The 16,709-nt window shown below is 43.2% G+C and overlaps 1 protein-coding gene across 10 annotated transcripts in view; it reads right to left on the bottom strand.

Annotated features, from left to right (window-relative positions):
- LOC148526422 (ankyrin repeat and fibronectin type-III domain-containing protein 1-like) overlaps positions 1–16,709 on the bottom strand; it is a 493,356-nt gene that overhangs the window by 140,714 nt on the left and 335,933 nt on the right. The window contains exon 1 of one of the 10 annotated variants that reach the window (XM_088470362.1): positions 2,428–2,631. The exons of the other annotated variants lie outside the window; for them this stretch is intronic. The gene's annotated coding sequence lies outside the window, so the exon portion shown is untranslated. Of the gene's footprint in view, positions 1–2,427; positions 2,632–16,709 lie in introns of those variants that run through there. 10 annotated transcript variants of the gene reach the window in all.

Raw genomic sequence — 16,709 nt, 5'->3', positions numbered from 1 at the left:
TTTGCATAGAAACAAACCAACCACCCAAGTTCATCCATGAATCTGCTCCACTGATTTACTGACCCCTATTGAAGGCAGTGGGGCCCACTGGGGATTTCCCCTGTACACCTGTGGGCCAGTCTGACCCTGCATGTCAGACTCACTATAGCCAACACAGTACTTTCTACCTTCAAAATGTTTTGGGAACCCTTCTACCAGACTGCATGTAAGTAGCATAACATGCCATAACAATAGATGTGCCACTTTGGTAACAGCTGCATCTCACATGTGGCATGGACTAGTTAAGAACAATGAAAGCTTCGAATCAGCATTACCACCTAGGTGGGTAAACTTTAAAGATCACCACTGCAAAATGATTGCAGGGAGGGGGTGTGCGAGGACCAGTCAGAAGCCCCAATGTCCATGATAGTGGCTTCTTGTTGGACCTACCACGGACACCCCCTCTTGCAGCGTCACACATCCACAGTCCTTGTAGTGGGCTGTGAGATGAACCATGAAGACTCTGCAAATATGGTTTCATGAAGCAGCTCCTAGGGAGACTAGGGACCAGGCCATTCATGGATGGTAATGATTAAGTGTGACCTGACCTCTGTCTTGCTTAAGATCTTAAACTTGTGCAGAAAAGAAAACATGGCTTGTTGATGGTTACCTAGAATTAAAGGAGATATCTGATCACCTGGCCTTTAAAACCGATAAGGTGGATCATCGTCAATCTGAGGCTGACAGGACATGTGAGGACGCAGAGTCTCATGCCAGCTGGACAGCCACAGTTTACCTACATTTGCAGTGATAATAATAATAATACAGCTAACCTTTCTTTAGTATTAGGTTTTTCCTCCTCAGCAAGTGGACCAGGATTTTGTCCTCATTGACTGAATAAGACACGTCTCTCTGCGGGTCTGGTGTACAGTTTAGTGGCACAGGCTTAAGCTCTAAGCCTTCACTATTTCACATATTGCTCCCCTATTTTGAGCTGCTGCATGGAATGGGAGTAAAAATATGTTAATTAGATTTAAGAATAGCGCAGGCAAGCAGACGCAATTATTGCACCTGCTGTCGAACGAAGAACAGGTGTACGCAACGCAAGACACCAAGCAATCACTCAATCATTACATGTCACTAGTCGGTAATACATTTTAGGATTGCATTTCTAAATAATCTGCTTCAAAAAAACAGAACAAAAATGAAAAACTGTTCCTGAATAAAGAAATACATTTGTACTGATATGTGACTATCAGGTATAGTGTACCATGGAAAGGTGCTTCTCGGTGCAGCGTCTGATTTTTAAAAAAAATTTAATACTCTATATCTACAGCTGCTGGTCTATATGCTTACAGTATTTAACAACTACTAAACATCGCTTATTTTACTGCCACATAAAAGCGCTAAGTGGGAGTCCTGCAGGACAGTATATATAGTGCAATATGAACTCTAGCACTGCTGCAAAAAAAATTGCACAAGCAAAACTTTATCAACAAACAGTATGAACAACTGATAAGGACAGGCATTATACAGAAAAAAAACAAAAACTTGTATATCTATCACAGTGGTTTGAGTGAATTACTTTTTTTTTTGTCATTTGCGTAATGACACAGCAGCACAAATTATACACATGGTTTATGTACTGTGCATCATTTGGCCTGTTAATCACCTCTCCAGGGAAGACGGATGGAATTTTGTGCCGTGCAGAAAACTTAGAAAGGAAAATCGGCGAATGTGAAGTACAGGAGAGAACCAGTCAGTGCCCTATGCACGTTTGCTGCTGCTGTTCCTCTCGGCTCAGTAACTGCAAATGGGCCGTATTCCATATGCCGCCCTGTAATGACACTGACGGGGGTTATGTGAACCTTGCTCAACTTTAAGTGCGGAAAGCGCCATGTAACCGCCAGATCCTCTTATTAATAGAGGGAGATGCAGGAGGGCCAAGAAAGGTAATGAGAGGTACCTTCCCGAGCAGAGAAGAGTTATTGCAGTATAACATAAGCCGGGCTGTAACTCCATCCTGTGGGCATCTCCTGGACCAGAATCAAATTATGAAAATAAATAAAGAAATGAAAATGACAGGCGGGAGTTTTGTAGCAAATGGGAACAACAGATGGAGAAGGGGATAGGAGTCTCTTGACCCGGGTGTCCTGTGTTCCTGTTCCGAGCAGGATCTGCCCACCCACCACCTGTTGGGGGTTAATCTACGAAGCAGTGGATTTTTCGACTGCTCTCTGCCTGTACTATATCCATTTCTGCCTGCCTGTCCTGCAACAACTTTGCACTGTGTCCACTATCAGCTTGTCATATTTCAATTCTGGCAATTCTATCTATCTATCTATCTATCTATCTATCTATCTCTCTCTCGCAGGTACTTATCTTAACATTCAGATATTTCAATCCATACATATTGTTCCCTTTTTAGCAACTTGTGCTGACACTTACCTGCTGTTATTCTGTCTTTAACTCTTTCTCCACCTCCAGAAGAGTCTTGATAAGAGTCCGTATCAGCATCATTGCAAGGCAGTCAGGTGGATGAAGTAATTGCATCATTTGTCGTCCTGTCCATCCGCCTATCGCCCCCTGCCCGTTAATGTCCCTCGGACCTGGAACCTGAACACCCCTCGCACCTACAGCCGCTCACCTCTCTGTTCCTCTTCCTCTCGTTCTCACTCTTTTCTGCCCCTCTCCTTCTGTCTTTTTTTTTTCCCAATCTTGTTTCTATAGAAACTAGATTAACTGGGGGAGGGGGGGTGGACTGTAACGGCCCCATGTGACTAAGATTCCAACACTGAGAATCTCTCGCTTTTTTTTTTCTGGATACAGGATTTTTTTTTCTTTTTATATAACAACAAACCATTGTTACTGGTACCCAAGGAGTCTGAAAAGGCCACGACGAGACAAGAAAAGAAAGATCTCAGGTTCATGTGATGGGTATAGGAGGGATGCCCAAGTGCGGAAAGTTCACCAGCAGCTTTAAACACTTAAAGGACACTATCCGGACATCTGGATGGTACCTATTAGCGGTCATGGTGACACACAACATGAATAACCGCGTCTATTGTCAGTTACACGGCTCAACACTCATGAATAAAAATACCAGGGACAAAATTAAAAACTTTCAGTTATACAAATATTTATATAGGAATAAAGTATATCAGAAAAATGACAGTTTGCTCCTGTACGTAGTAAAGCATATTTTCTTTGCCAAAGACATGAAGGCGACTTTATAACTGCAGATGGCACTGATACATCCAGCACAGAGACCCAATGGGGTTTATTTGCAAAGTGCCGGTTTGTAGAACCCGACACTTCTGTTCGTGTTTATGCCCAATATATTGTGCAAAGTAATTTCGATTAGGGAGGGGAGTGTCCAAATACAAATCTAAATTACAGTGTGAAAGTAAAGCTTGTATATATATATATTTAGGCGCTGGCCCTCTGGATGAATATATCTAGCATTAATATGTGTGTAAGATATTAATAGAAGTAACCTAAAAAGCAATAATATAAAAAAATGTGACAACTGCTCCCACAAATGAGGGGGATACAGGAACCCCCCAAAAAGACTGAAAAATGTGTACAAAGAATAGTGAGAAGCGCTGGTCACAAAAGACAATGGCCCTCATTTAGAGCCGGACGCTCTGAGCAGAGCGCTCGCTCTGAATGAGGGCCATCCTCCAGAAAAATGGAGTGTCCTCCTGGACGCTCGTATAGCTGTGGGTCACCACCCACAGCACATACGAGCGTGCAGGATGATGGTCGCGATGGTCTTGACCATCGCGACCATCGCCAGTGCGACCAGAAGCCTGTGGTCCGGGTTTTCGACCACAAGCCCTGGAGTGATTTTGGCTCTATCAGAGCCAAAATCACTCCCACTGATATCACTGGTGATGTCAGTGGGGCCGGCTTCTGACGGTAGGCGTTCCCTTGGGAACGCCTCCGTCAGGGAGGCACGCCCCCAACACGCCCACCAAAGGGGGCGTGCTGTCAATCAACATCGACAGCACGCCCCCTTTGATCAGACACAACGAGCGAAGGAAAGTCCTTCGCTCGTCGCGTCTGGCGCATGTGCACGACGGAGCTCCCTCCGTCGTGCGCATGCGCAGTGCACACCATCGACCCACTTGCGAGCGGACAGCCGCTTGCGAGTGGGTCTGAATGAGGCCCAATATTTTATTACGTAAAAATCTGCGGACAACACTAATAAAAAAATATTGGACACATAAAAAATGAAATAAAACATAACAATGACAATGCAATATAAATAAACACAATATGGGCAATATTAAAAAATGGTCTGAACAAGTCTAAAAGACGATGAACCCAGAACCTAATCTCTGAGTGTTCCAATTGGTCAAAATTAGCCTAATGGCTGCTCCTCTGTAATGCAATATTCATGAGCAAAAAACTTAGTGATTCAAGCTTATTATTTGCAGCGCTGTAACTTGCTTTAACAAAAAAATATATATATATAGCTAGCTTTGTATCATTATGATAGTCCTGTAATCAATGATGAATATTATAGAACCGGTTTGTTATATTCAGCGCTGTAACTTATTCCCAAAAGAAAGTAATGTAACCAATTTGTTGTTACACAGTCCTATTAGCGATGATAGGTATTGTGGATCGCTCGGCACAGGTGAAGAAAATAACACAGAAGATCTTTCCAGTGTAGTGTGCACACAACAAAAAGGAAACTATTTTGTTTTGTGTATATATATTGCTATACAATAGTTTCCTCTTGTTACTGGTATTTAAATATTGTTTGTCAACATTACCAGTCCATTTGGCTTCTGCCTTCCATGCACATGTACTGGCGTGCTGTACATTCAAAACCAGTGTAAGCCGGGAATAGCGCTATTCAAACAGGAGAATCCTGTAATGGTGCATGGACTCCTGTATCACCTGAGCTTATCCACACGTGGGTATTCTGGTCAACGCGTTTCTCCGCCTCTCAGACCCATCGGTGGCTCTCTCAAGAAAGAATAAGTTACAGTGCTGAATATAACAAACCTGTTCTATAATATTCATCATTCATTATCTGGGTTCATCGTTTTTTTCCCAAGATGGGGATTACTATAACAGTCTTTTAGACTTGTTCAGACCATTTTTTAATATTGCACATATTGTGTTTATTTAGATTGTATTATCATTGTTATGTTTTATTTCATTTTTATGTGTCCAATATTTTTTTATTAGTGTTGTCCACAGATTTTTATGTAATAAAATATTGTCTTTTTGTGACCAGCGCTTCTCACTATTTCTGTGTACACATTTGAAAGTGAAGCTGCCAGTATTTGTGAGCTAAAAGCAGCCAGTACTTACCCCGCATGCAAAAATAATATAGATGTATTTTATATTGTAATATGGTTTGTTCCAGATGCAAAGTTATTTCATTTCTTGCTTTTGCTTTGTTCCCAACTAAGAATCAGCCTCTCTGTATTTCCAATTTAACGTCAATTCCCATCCTCATATCGTGCCCGTGACATGCAGCCGTGTCCTCTATAACCTAAGCACATAATAAGAGGGTCATTGCCTTCTGAAAGTTCAGCACATTCAGGGCCTGATTCAGACCCGCTCGTAAGGGCCGACTGCTCGCAGGTAATGTGGGTGTTTTTATTTATTTATTTTTTGTCTCCGGCCGCTCGCAAAGCTGTGGGAGCCCACCCACAGCTTGTGGGAGTGGCAAGGAGCCCGTCGCGATAATCGCGACCATCAACCTTGCGACGAGACCCTGTGGTCTCGGCTGCCGCAAGGCCGAGTAGACTTCCTGCTCTAATAGAGCAGGAAGTCCACTACTGACATCAGTTGTGATGTCATTAGGTCCTCCCTCAAACGCCAGGTGTTCCTAAGGGAACGCCTGCGTTTGGCCAACCACCCCCCCCCCCCTACCGGCCTACAAAACGGGGCGAGCTGTCACTCACCATCGACAGCCGCCCCATCTTGTAGCGAGCCCCGTAGCGACTGAAATTCAGTCACTCGGAGGGGCTCGCGCATGCGCACACCGGACGCGGCGCATGCGCAGATTACAAACATCGAGCCGCTTGTGATCGCGAGCGGCTCTGAATCAGGCCCTTAGACATCTCCTGAAATGATATGTGCTGCTGTGAGCAATCTGGAAATCTGATTGGCTGCAGGTTGTTCTAGCCTCCTCACACACTTCACAACTGATGACATAGAGGCAGAGCCGGATTAAGTAGGGCTGGCCATCGACCATTGATGATTCGTAATCATCAATGGTTTATGGCCGATGTCGAATGTTTTTCCCATCAATGGGGGAGAACCAGATGGTTATCTGAATAGGTTGAATAGGTTGTTTTTTTTTTCTTTTCAAGGTGCCAGGAGATGGAGCGAAGCCACGCCCCCCAGTTCTGATTGGCCCACGAGCCAATCAGTCATAGAACAGGGATGACCATCGGTTGGTGAAGCCATCGATAGTCATCCATTACATAGTTGTTTACCATCGATGGCCACTTTATATTTTCCCATCGATGGTAACCATACTGATGGCCATCCCTAGGATTAAGGTGGCAATATTTCTGCAGCTCTCACACTGAGAAGTCACTTACATGAGTCTCGACACAATGGCATGTGCTGAGCTCTGATTGGAAGAGCTCAGCACATGTTGACTGGAAGAGTCCCTGATTGGTAGAAGAGCTGCTCTCTGACCCCCCTCACACTCTATCTCCTGTCTCTGCCCCTTTGTCTATCTCCTGTCTCCCAACCTCCCAGCACAACTCCTGCATGTGTCTCCTCCCCATGTCCTGTCTGTGCCTTCCCCCTGCATGTGTCTCCCCTTACACTCTCAGGCCATCTCCTACAAGTTTCACCTCATCTCAGTTTATCACCTGTCTGTATCTCCCCCCCCCAACTCAGGCCAACTGCTCCATGCGTCTCCCAGCATCCCTGCACAGTTCCTGCATGTGTCTCCCCATCTCGTGTCTGTGTCTTCCCCTGCATGTGTCTCCCCTTACACTCTCAGGCCATCTCCTACATGTGTCACCCCATCTCAGTTTATGTCCTGTCTGTATCCCCCCCAACCCGGGCAATGTGTCTCACAGCCTCCCTGCACAGCTTCTGCATGTGTATCCCCATTTCCTGTTTGTATATAACCCCTCGCAGACCCTCTCCTGCATGTATCTCCCCCTCTCAGTCCATCTCCTTCATGTTTCTCCCCCTCTCAGTCTACGTCCTCCATGTATCTCCTCTATCTCTGCCCAGCTTAGCCAGTTTTTCTCTGCAGAGTATTTGAAGATGGGACCACCACAATTGACAGAATGCAGACACTCCATATAGATGCGGTTTAAAGCTTTTTTTATGTGCAAATGGACCCATACCTCTGCTCCTGTTCCTCTGGGTGTGAGCTCCTGAGCACTTCTCCTTCTCCTGTTTTCTGCTTTGTTCAACTGTCTGCATTCTGTTCCTCAGCTGTATGTATGTCTCCATCTACTGCTTCATGTCTGTTTCCCCTTTCTGTTTTCCTCCTTGTCTTCAATTTTGTATGTGTATCTTTCATCCCCCATGTGTGTTCTGCCACACACACACTTTATGCGCCTGTGTTTCTATCTGGTCTTTGTGTATGCCTGTCCCTATCTTTCCTTATCTAGTGAAATCCTTCTATCATGTGCCCCAACACCCACTTCTTTTTGCCTTGCACCTTGTCCCACCGCCCTGTTCTTATTCCTCTTCTACTCTCCTCACTCCTTACCTGTTTCCTCCTTTTCTTCTGAAGTTGGTGGTGTCCAGAACAGCTGTATCCACCACCACATAACTGAATCTGAATATGGCAGGTAAGCATGTGTTGATTTCAATAATGTTGCTGAGTTACAGAATAGGAACCGATTGATACATTATATGGGTCCTATTCATCAAGCTCAAAATCCCAATGGAAAATATGATAATGGTGTTTAGAGACACTGACTCTCAGGGATTCCTCATTGAATAGGCATGCACTAAAGGACGACTGGATGACAAGGGAGGGGGCACCAAACAAGTATATTGCCTAGGGCCCCATGAGGTTTTAATCCCGGTCTGGGACCCAGCGGCTCTTCCCCCATCTTAAGTGCCCTAGCCCCAAAAAGGCTTAGTCCGGCCCTGCAAGGAGGTGCTCTGTTTTTAATAAGTCATATCTTAAAAAGAAAAGCAAAGCTAAAATGAATGCTGTATATACAGTGGTGCTTGAACCCTTCCGAATTTTCTATATTTCTGCTGAAATTTGGCCTAAAACTACCTCAGATTTTCACACAAGTCCTAAAAGTAGATAAAGAGAACCAAGTCAAACAAATGAGACAAAAAATTTAGAGGTGCTTTTTTGGGGGGGGGAAATGATCCAATATCACATATCTGTGAGTGGCCTTTAGGCCTAGAAGATATTTCGAAGGTGAATTTAGAGTCAGGTATTTCAATCTATGGGATGACAATCAGGTGTGAGTGTGCAATCTATCTTTTTACAAAAACCGGGATCTATCAAAGGGCCTGATTCACTACAGCTCGCAACTGCAATTGCGGCTGCGATTACGCACGCAGTCTGACTGCGGAGATATGCTAATCATTTGCAATCACTATGCCAGCGCAGCACAACATAAGGATGCCCACCTTACCTTACACACATCCGTAATGTTTAGCAAGATGGAAAAACCATCAGCAACATCGAGTACAATCGGAGCCTCATGCACACTTGCACAAGCTCTGACCTTACTCAGGAATTGCTAACCTCATCACACGCTATGAGTGCACAGGCTGCGTAGGGCATCGCAGTGGATAATTTATGCACGTCCCTGCAACAGCATTCAAATGCACTGGCACGCCTGCGTTTCGCCGACCACCCCCATCATCTCCCATAAATGGCACTTCCTGTCAATCACTCTATGATGAGTCTGCGTAGTCACTGCGATCAAAGTCCCAATCGCGGTGGAATATTCGCACACGCGCAATGCGATGCATATGCATGCACAGAATGCAACAATCGGCAGATTGCGTGCATAATCGCAGTTGCGTTCCGTAGTGAATCAGGCCCAAAGTCTGATGTTCCCAACACATGTTTATGGAAGTGTATCATGCCGTGAACAGAGGAGATTTCTGAGGACCTCAGTAGAGTTGTTAATGCTCATCAGGCTGGAAAAGGTTACAAAACTATCTCTAAAGAGTTTGGACTCCACCAATCAACAGTCAGACAGATTGTGTATAAATGGAGGAAATTCCAGACCATTATTACCCTTCCCAGCAGTGGTCGACCAACAAAGATCACACCAAGAACAAGGTGTCTAATAATTCGCAAGGTCACAAAGGAACCTAAGGTAACCCCTAAGCAACTGAAGGCCTTTCTCACATTAGCTTATGTTAATGTTCATCAGTCCACCATCAGGAGGACACTGAACAACAATGGTGCGCATGGCAGGATTGCAAGGAGAAAGCCACTACTCTCCAAAAAGAACATTGCTGCCTGTCTGCAGTTTGCTAAAGATCACCTGGACAAGCCAGAATAATATTGGAACAATGTTTTGTGGACAGATGAGTCCAAAATAGAGCTTTGTGGTTTAAATGAGAAGCATTATATTTGGAGAAAGGAGAACACTGCATTCCAGCATAAAATCCTAATACCATCTGTGAAACACGGTGGTGGTGGTATCATGGTTTGGGCCTGTTTTGCTGCATCTGGCCCAGGATGACTTGCCATCATTGATGGGACGATGAATTCTGAATTATACAAAAATATTCTAAAGGAAAGTGTCAGGACATCTGTCCATGAGCTGCATCTCAAGAGAACGTGGGTCATGCAGCAAGACAATGACCCAAAGCGCACAAGTCATTCCACCAAACAATGGTTAAAGAAGAATATATTTAAAGTTTTGGAATGGCCAAGTCAAAGTTTGTGGAAGGACCTGAAGCGAACAGTTCATGGGAGGAAACCCACCAACATAACAAAGTTGAAGCTGTATTGTACGGAGGAATGGGGTAAAATTCCTCCAAGCCGATGTTCAGGACTAATCAATAATTACTGGAAACGTTTAGAAGCAGTTATTGCTGCACAATGGGGTCACACCAGATATTGAAAGCAAAGGTTCACATACTTTTGACACTCACAGATATGTGATATTGGATCATTTTTCTCAATAAAAAAATGAGCATGTCTAATTTTTTTGTCTCATTTCTTTGATTTATTTCTCTTTATCTACTTTTAGGACTTGTGGGAAAATCTGAGGTAGTTTTTGGCCAAATTTCAGGAGAAATATAGAAATTCTGAAGAATTCACAAACTTTCAAGCACCCCTGTAATATGTTACAAAATGCTGGTCCTAATGGAAGATCAGGAAATCCTTCCACTCCAATAAACAACCTACAGATGTGTCTTTCCTTCAGTGGCTCCAAATAGCCCGTCTTGGCACTCCTGGTCCCATGAGACTCTGCTAGTGCCAGGCGATTTTTTTTTGCTGTGTCTTTTTTGCAGAAAATGCAGCTAAGTTGCAATGTGATGTACGCACCAGGAGACTGTGCTGATTCATTTGATTTGTGACACTTGTATATGTGTGTGTGAGTGGGACACAGAACGAATTTGGGATGCAAGAGCCCTGGATTTCAGAGGGTGTTCCTGGGAGGTACCAGCGAGGTGGCTAGGCAGATACGGGCCTGCGTGTAAAGATGCTGTAGCTTGGTAGATTGTATCTTGCACTTCTAAGTGGTGGGCAGTGAATACACTTTTCCTAAACAGCACAGATTCCTAAACTGGTATAAACTGGTATACAACGAACCATCTCGGTTTCTTTGATGGTCACTGATACTGCATCCTATATTGCTTTGGATATCTGTGAAACGCATGGTGGCTAATGTGAGGATAGATCTTTGTGCTTTGGATACCAATCTTTAAATGTCATATTAAATTGTATTCAATTTTGTATATATTATGTTTTTTTCATACTTTTTTAAACAAAAGCATTTTCTACCAGATAAAGGGGTATATTTATCACAGTTCATATTTTAAATGCGATTGTGATGTGATAATATCAATTAATATCGCATTGTGATAAATTAAAATAAAGGGTCCTGGACAGAGCTTGCGAGAAAGCTCTGTCCTAGTGATGTGTCCGCATTAGGCTTTCGGTAATAAAGAAAGCTCTCACTTGCTGGGACACACTCTGCACATGCCCAGTGAGGCAATGCAGAGTGTGCAGTGGAAGCATGCAGCCTGTGCTGATAGGCTACTAGCTGCATGCAGAAAGAAAATAATGTTTAGAATTGAAAATAAATAACAATGTGCTTACCTGCAGAGTGGGGTCTCTGATCGGTGGGCTGCTTCTGTAACCCGGTCAGCTGAGCTGCTCCCTGCTGGCACTTCTGCTGATCACATAGCTCAGCTGATCGGACTACAGAAGCAGCCCACTGATCAGATACCCCACTGTGCAGTTAACCTATTTTTTTTTATTTTTTTTATATTATTTATATTTTATTATTATTATAAATATTTATCTTACCATCCAGCTGTTGTGTAATTGATAAGTGTGTTGCTGGACAGAACTCCTTGCAGTTCACTCATCACTGACATTGGCTCTGCTCAGCCTGTGTTCTCAGCACAGCAGATCAGGAGAAAGGTGGAGGGATCTCCCGCTCTGTCCTGCTGAACGGAAAGGAAGCCATTATAGTGCCATCTGAAGATGCCATTAATATTGTGAGGCTCCCTCCGGTATTATTTAAGAATTTCCCTTTAGTAAAGCTGAAAAGATTGCATTTCCCATTACAGGTACAGGAAATGTGATCTGCATTCGAAAACTATGCGCATTTAAGGGCATGGAGGAGTTTTTTTTTGACGAAAACTCCTCTAAAAGCTATTTGATACATTTAGGTGATACTAAAACAATGTGAAAGGGGTGTGAAAACACCAATTTTCACGTTATTTTAGCACAAAACTGTTGATATATAGGCCCCAAAAAAGCAAATTGGACACTTATATATGTTATCTCTGAAGGCAGGGGCGTATTAAGAGAAGAGTGCCCGTGTTCATTCCCCGTCCCAGGCCCCCTACTCTCTCCCAGGTGGTTGGCAGCAGACTGACGCGTCTGACCGCCGACCGCAGCATCAATAGACAGAGCCTACTGCGCATGTGCAAAATGTTTTCGTAGACCTTTTGGTTCAGGGTGCCAGCCACCATGTGCAAGTACCTGACTCAGGATCCAGCAAAAGATCCCCAGATCATCACGCTTCCTCCTCCATGTCTGACAGTTGGTGTCATATGGATTTATTTACATCCGCCGTTTCCCGATGTGTTTAAGATCGAAATGTAAAAGTGCTATGCTTTTATTATCAAAACAAATGTTTGTTTTTCTTCAAAAAAAAAGTGGGATTAATACACCAGGAAGCAGCAGTTTCTAAAAGTAAATAAATAAACATCACACACTGAGGAACCATCCGTTTCGCCAAATCGACAGTGTACAAAAACGGTGTGTGATGAACCAAACTTTTCAAATTTTGATTCCTCGGTCAATAAGACCTCATTCCAGCCTTCAGTAGTCCACAGATAGTGGTCCTGATTCATGGATGGACGCTGATGCAATTTTCACGCAGATCGAGCGATTGTTTGCTATTGTGCTTGCATCGCAGTGCGATTACGCAGGCCACAGAGACCTATCGCAGAGTGATTGACAGGAAGTCAGCGTTTGGGGGTGTTGACAGGGAGGTGGTCGGCGAAATGCAGGCTTGCCTGGCTGTTTTATCGCCATTACCTGGGCGTGCATAAATTAGCCACTGCGATTGCATACGCAGCATGAGAGCCCTCTGCGTGTCAGTAGTGCCGATGAGTCTGCAGCTAGTCAGACCAGCTGCAAGGGCAAGATGGCCATTCGATGTCCGTCGATGCTACCGATGTTTATGCTGGTAAGCGACGGCGTACGCAGATAAGAATGCAGCACTGGGCGTCCCTATGCACGGGTGATCTTTGGAACCGTTAGCATATTTTCGCAGCTGCGTTCCGTGCGAAATCGCAGCTGCGTCCAACTCTGAATCAGGCCCTGTGTTTCCTGGCCCAGGCCAGCATCTTTTTCATTGCTGCAGAACAGCTGTAAGTTCCTAACCCATTACTTGTTCCCTGATAAAGGCTTATATATACAACTCTGAATTCTACACTATTTTTCAGTGTTTACGAACATAAACTTCTTTTTCTTTAACATCTAGCAGTTTACTATTTGCACCATTTCAGGTTTTTCGCTGGATTTATGTTGCTTAAATTTAAAAAAATATATATATTTTTTTTTTAATCTATACTTATTTAATTATATACTTTATGTGATATATTTGTTATGTCTAGGAGTCAATTAAGAACGTTCACTATGGCATTTCAAAACATTTTAAAGAATTTTTTTTTTTAAGAAGTAAATTCTACCATGTGACATCATTTTTTCACCTTCAGTTTGCTAGGTTGGTATAATTATTGAGGATATACAGACACACACACATATATATATATATATATATACACACACTTATAAGTGGTGTCCTGTAGACACAATCCAGCGCTGTTCTATCTTTGCGTGTTTTGTGGCAATTTAACAAAATAAATAAATACATGCGGCATACAGTACACAGCGGTGGGAGATCCGATAATAGAGCGTATCTTTTTCTACTTGATGATAGACGCACTTTAAAATAAGCACGGGTCAGTGACTGGCACCTCTCCACACTCAGGCATCATGGGAGCCAGCCCGGCAGCAGCTGAAGTCAGGTTTGTGTTTTCTCACTGTACTGTCTTGTTCGGACTAATTTACAAACTGCTTGTATAAAGTGCTAGTTCTTGAAATGATGACTTTTTAATTATTTATCTTTCAGTCTGTCTCCTTACTAATGTTGCAGGTATTTTACACAAATAAGGGGAAAGGAGACAGATTAAATGTTTGAGTAATTTGAAATTAAGGGTAATCTCTGGCTGTAGCTCTGGAGGAATGAATAATATAGCAGTGAGATCTGTTTTGCCAAAGAGACAGTCTACAGTGTCCTTCATCTTGATTAAGGGCACGGAATTATCCCTATTTCTGTTAATAGCAGTTTATCAGGTATAAGTGAGTAAGAGCTGTGAAAAATAATGATTATTTGTAGTTATGCGTTTTAAATGTATGCAACATAGGAGGAGAGATGTATCAAGCCTCCAAGATAGATAAAGTGGAGAAGTTGCCCATAACAACCAATCAGCTCTTAGCTATCATTTATTTAGCACGGTCTATAAAATGACATAAGATGATTGGTTGCTATGGGCAACCTCTCCACTTTCCCTCTCTTGAAGGTCTGATACATCTCTCCTAAGCAGATATCAGCTTCTACCTATCATTTTATTGATAAATGCTATCTCGAAGCTGATTGGTTGCTTTTATTGACTTCTCCACTGTTTATACAGCTTGGTACATCTCCCCCTATAGGATTTACCCACACAGTACAGTTTCTTCTGAAATTAACGGAGGTGACGCCATTACCAATGCCGGCACAATTAGAGGCATTGTATAGGGAAAGATAGATAAAATGGGGGAAAACCCCTTCAAAATTCTTCCATGGTAGCTACCGTATTTATTTTCATTTAATTAAAGCAATCATAAAAATTGACCCCAAAATTAAGTAAGCCTAAACAAATCAAACAGTCAGTGTACTGCGGAGTGGGGTAAATGGAACGTACCTCCAGCCTGTCACCTACTACGCAAGCAGGCCGTGCCCTGTAACCCTGATCTTGCCCCCACCCACTTGGCAGCGCCCCTATGGCCACCGGAGGTGTAAAATATCAACAGACCTCCATAAAGTGAACAAGTTAAATGTCTATTTACATCATCAAAACTGATATCACATTTAAATGTGCTGCAAATGACTATTAGAACTGTGACTTTGTAGCGCGCAGGACCAAGCATCATAATATCCCAATTTTGTAAGACTGTGAGACCTGCTCAATTGGTGGTTTACAGGGCCCCCCAGTGTCTGCTACATATCAATGTCCTGTCCCGACCCGTAGATAGGGATTGGTGATTGTTGCGTCTCAAACAAATTTAATTAATGAGCTACAGTAGGTTTTATATATGGAGGATTATTATGTTCTCTAGATAATTTACTGAATGAGCTCGGTTTAATATATTGAGGATTAATATGTTCTCTATCTAATTTACTCAATGAGCTTGGTTTATATATGGAGGATTAATGTATTCTCTACCTAATTTACTCAATGAGCTAGGTTATATAGTATTATGTAGAGTTAGTCATTTCTATTCCAGGTACTGTGTTCATGTTTAAACGTGCACTATATATTCATTGGTGAGATTCATGATACTGTCGTTTCTGTAGGCCAGCTTGCATGTCCATTAAACTATATTAGTGACTTATATAACAAGCCCTGATTTCTAATAGTATTTAATTAGAACTTAGTCTTGGAATCCTGATTTTCATGTATGTATTTGGGTGTTTGTTGATGCCTCTGATGCTGCACACAATGGACATTGTAGGGTATCAGTTACGTTCATACTGTGTGTACTGATATGATTGTACATTGAATATACTGCTGTAATACGATGTAATGTCCCATTCTCCATTTTTGCTGTGAATGTCACCTGGCTGCAGACCAACTCTAATCACAAATCAATCCCAGGGCTGTAATTAGAATTTGTTGTATGCTAGTCTGTGCAACTCATGTCCATTACAGTATATTGGATTAGTTTGCAATAAGTGGTAATTTTGCATGACTAATTCTGGGATGCTGCTGGTTTGCTGCGTCACAAAGCCTCTAGGATTTACCAGCCTTCCTGCGTAAAATGCCACGGCTAGCTGCCGGTGCTTGTTTGACCTATTTGCTGAGATTACTTTTAGGATCACTTAGGACACTTGTGCAGTAATGTCAGGCCGTGAGGTAGTGGATCCACAGCCACTGGCTTCTCTGGATTTCTACCAGCTCACTGAGCTTACGTTCAGCAAGTCCACCTGCTCCTCACCAGTCTTCTGCTACCTGTCCCTGGGCATGTGACTTACATAGAGAATCTGGCCTGGTATCCTCACTACGCTTCTGTGCCGTTGGCTTACATCTCATCATTTCACCTGTCTTCATTCACAAACAGGGGTGTAGGAACCGATTACTGTTGTGTGGGCAAAGACTGTGTTTTGTCCCCCCCACATGAACTTCTACACAAAAAGCGAATGGGGATTAATGAAATGAAAATGGTGATAAAGTGATAATACCATACCTCCCAACATGACCCTCTCCAGGAGACACAATGCTCTGGTCCTGGACTTCCCTGGTAAGAGGTGGGGCAGCAGCGCAGTTCAAAATTTAAATAGGGGAGTCACACCAACTGTCATTTCACACACTGCCACACATCACTGGCTGGGACTCACTGGCAGTTGGTGTGACTCACCTATTTGCATTTTGGACTGTGCTGCAGCCCCGCCCCTGGAGCCTCCACCAATCATAACTTACCAGGGAAGTCCAGGACCAGAGCATTGTGTCCCTCCTGGAGAAGGTCATGTTGGGAGGTATGTAATACCTGTAGCTTTAGTTGAACCCGCCAACTGTTGTCGTTTCTGTTTACCAACAATTAAGTTATCTTCATGTTAGTGCTGCACATCTTCTTCTTGCAAACGCTTTTTTTTTTTTTTTTTTTTAGAGGCCCCACTCATTGTGCTATCACAGTTTGCAGTAAGCACAAGCAGACACACGAGCCCGGGAAGCTGCACTTCCCAATGACTGTACGACAATGGAACAGAGAATGCGGCCTGCAG

Source organism: Taudactylus pleione, unplaced genomic scaffold, assembly GCF_031769625.1.
Source record: "Taudactylus pleione unplaced genomic scaffold, aTauple2 ptg000098l, whole genome shotgun sequence".
In the NCBI taxonomy this organism is placed as follows: Eukaryota; Metazoa; Chordata; class Amphibia; order Anura; family Myobatrachidae; genus Taudactylus; species Taudactylus pleione.
This window is presented reverse-complemented; position numbering and strand designations above follow the sequence as displayed.